A 3454-nucleotide genomic window follows, 5' to 3' on the forward strand; every position below is an offset into this window, starting at 1 on the left:
CTTTTATTTGTGCTCAGGAGGAAAGGCCATCAATCACGGGTTCACACGGCCGGAGCTGCGGCACTGCGCAACACCACTCTTGAGTGTTACCCCATGGAACGGCCCCTCAGCAATGAGGCACTAGGCAAGTCGTGTGTTTCCAAAGCTTTTGGCCTCATAAGTCAAATAGAACTTCGCTAGCACTAGCTTAGCAATTTGTCTGTGTAAGTGCAGTGCTCATTTCAGGCCTCCTATTCCCCTGCTGGTTTTGGAGGCTATGGGAATCATCTTCCAGGGGCTTCTGCAGCCTAATTTGGCAGAGAGCTACTTTTGCTTGCCTAAGAGTTGATCAGTGACCACTGCAAACTGAAGAATTAGGTTTTTCCCTGTTTTTTCTGAAGAAACTCATTAGATAGCAGGAGACTGGTGAGAAACCAGTGATGGGTTAGTGGCACTGGATGCTCCACAGCTGGTTTGACATTCACTCTTTCCACTTCAACTGGACTCAGGCAAATCATCTCTTCCTGCCTTTTCATTATGATGTGATCGCTTTGGTGCTGGTTTCCCATCATGGGGGAGAGAAACTGAGTGAGAAAAACCCAGCTTTGGCACTTTCGTGGTTTGCATATTGGGTATTCAGGTGCTGCCCCACTGGAGATAACACATCAAGGACAACTGAGGAGAGAAATGCAGCATCTTTCTTTCCAAGAAGCTGTGCCAGAAATGAAGTTCAAGATAAGTTTTCTTGTCTTTAAGACTGAGATATTATTGATGAATTAATTACAAAGGGATAAACGACATAGTTGTGTGTTATGGGTAAACCATTTAAAGCTTACCAAGAATATACAGAGCTGTCATCCTTGCCCAGCTCTCGAGAGCAGGAGCCTTTCCGCCAGAGTTGCTTCAATTCACATTCGCATCTTCTGTCATTTGCCAAACTCTGTGCAACCGGAGCCACTTTGATGGGACTATAATTTACAGGAGGGGTTTTTCTTTCACTTCAGTGGCTGCTTAGAAAACCCCAACCCCAAAAGCATTTTTGGCTCTGAAATTCACACTTAATTTTTTATTGCTTTTTGGCCAGGGGTAGAGGGAGGGGTGAGGAAAAATGGATATTGCAGAAGACAGAGCAGAGATGGAGGAGTAAGAGATAGGAAGGGCTTTTAAGTGCAGAGTTTCTCAAACTATGGGTCGTGACCGTTTAAAAGAAAGCCAAGAGGTGTCAGAGGACAGTGGGGTCCTCTCTGGTTCAGCTGAGAGGAAGCGAAATGAATACGGACTTGGCTCCCTTTTCCCTGCAAGCTCAGCATCCTGGTCCAGGCTTGGAGAGGGGCTGCCCGGCCATCCCCATCCCTTGGAGGCTGTGAGGAAATGGTTCATGTTAGTCAGGAAATGGTTAATAAAGCCCTAATTGTATTAATCTTCTCACTGCAGAAGGGAAAAGCAGAGGTGAAAATGACCCCCAGGACATGCAGCCTGGGCTGAGCCACTGCCAGCCAAGGGGTGGCATGCAGATGGATGAGCTAAAAAAGGGGCATTTTCCCAGTGTTCAAGAAATGCTCATTCCAACAGGCTGATTCACGAGGATAGAGTGGGATTCGCAACCCACCTGGTTCTCAGCATCCTCAGTATGGAGCCAGGCACCATGTGCTCTGCAAAGCACACCATCCACAGAGCCAGGCTGGTTTATTTTAGGGTATAATATAAGCATACATTGGGCTGTTGGGAAAATCTGAGCAGCAGCAATAGGAACAGGTGAATTGAGGTGGGATCATGGAAACTTACAATGTGTTTCCTGACCAGATGAGTCGTGCCAGAGCCTGACATGGACAGCTACATTTCCATCATCCTTTTGCACTTCATTGAGATCAACTGTCACCCAGTCTGCTGATGCCTTGGTACTCTTCTGCACCTTGGAAGGCAAGAGCCACATGCTTGGGGTGTTTGCAACCCAGATGGTGCAGGTTCAAGAAGGTGAAGGAAAACTGAGCCAGAGTGGGAAGGACTCATCTGCTTCTCCTTCCGATAGAGAGGATAATGACAGCTAAAGGGCAAAGCAGCACCAGTGGGAGGAGGTCTGGGGTGCAGGCACGTCTCCCCAGTGTGTGTCCAGGATGGAGCTGGCAGCGCTGGTCAAAAGAGAAGGCAAAAAGTGGTGTTTGCAGGAAATATCCCCATTTTCTGCGTGATTCTGGACAATATATTGTCATTTTGAGAGGTGAAAGGATAAAAATCTGGCTCCTTGATCTCCGAATGACCAGTGCTGCTGGTTTTGCATGGCATGCTCATGCAGGTGGGTTCTTTGATTCAGTAAAGACCTGCCCCAAAAGCACTGATATCCTTACATCAAGCATCCCTTCTAGAAGCAGCTTAGCCCTGCTGCAGTACTGCTGTATTAGAGTGAAACTCTCAGGTCTGGGAAGTGATACCCTTTGTTGCGGATCTAAATGTTTAGAGGTTTCCCAAAGTTCATCCTCCTCCTTGGTGATTTTGCTCCCATTCACTGATTATGACAGGAGGCTCACAAGCAGGGAGCTCCTGGCTTCAAAATGAGTGAGGTGACTTGGAGAAGCTGAGTTACACTCTCCAGGAGCAGATAGAAGGAGGAAAACACGCATAAAACCTGCATTTACTCTGCGCCATCAGTACCCTTGCACTGCTGTGTACACTTGCACTACACTTGCATAGCTGCCCTTCTCCCAGCTCATCTGGTTTGATATCTTTTAGTAGTGGACATTAAAGGTCGGTAATGCCTTTAAACAAGGCTTTTCCAAGCAGATTTCTGAGATCTATAGGAATCCTCTAGGGTTGAAGCGGCTGCCTCTCACCTGCATCCTTTGTCACCCAGTGCTACCCCGTACAAATCCGGGGTGAAATGATGCATCCACAGTGCACGAAGGCAGGATGCCTTTGTTATTTAGCGTTATTTAAATGTTCGTAACACCAGCTATAACTGCCTTAGCTTGACCTCTCTTTATCCCACTTTTACAGGGCTTTTCCATTATTGCAAGGCGGTAAAAGCAGCCTCCTCGCCCTGGTCTCACAGATGATGCTTCCATCCCTCGGGTCCAGCATCCAGCGCTGTCCGTTCAGCCGGGAACCCCTCCAGGCCCGCGGACAGACGGATGCTGCCCCAGGCAAGACCCGGAGCCGTGTCCTGCGCAGGCAGCTGCCGGCAACGGCGGCGTTTCAGAAGCCATCGAGCAGCCTCTGGTGGATGCTGTCTGCTATATGTGCTGCGGTAGCCTGGAGCCTGCCCGCTGAGGGATGGGGTGGTTTGGACCGGGGAAAACTTCGTTATCTCATTGCAACCCTGCCTGGTTGCATTTATTAACTCCTCTTTATGGTTTTGCCTTTGTTTCTGCAGAGCAGCGTCCTGCCGAAGTGATTCATCTGCTTGTTCTTGCTGCAGGGATCTCCGGGCATCAGCAAGGAGGATTGCAAGCCTGGAAGAACGTTTCTGCACTGAGATGAT

At 48.7% G+C, this 3454-nt stretch overlaps 1 protein-coding gene across 1 annotated transcript in view; it reads left to right on the top strand.

Moving 5' to 3' along the window:
- The window catches only part of RPS21 (ribosomal protein S21), a 161539-nt gene that overhangs the window by 95948 nt on the left and 62137 nt on the right, over nucleotides 1-3454 (top strand). The gene's annotated exons all lie outside the window — the stretch shown is intronic.

Source organism: Lathamus discolor, chromosome 11, assembly GCF_037157495.1.
Source record: "Lathamus discolor isolate bLatDis1 chromosome 11, bLatDis1.hap1, whole genome shotgun sequence".
Taxonomy (NCBI): Eukaryota; Metazoa; Chordata; class Aves; order Psittaciformes; family Psittacidae; genus Lathamus; species Lathamus discolor.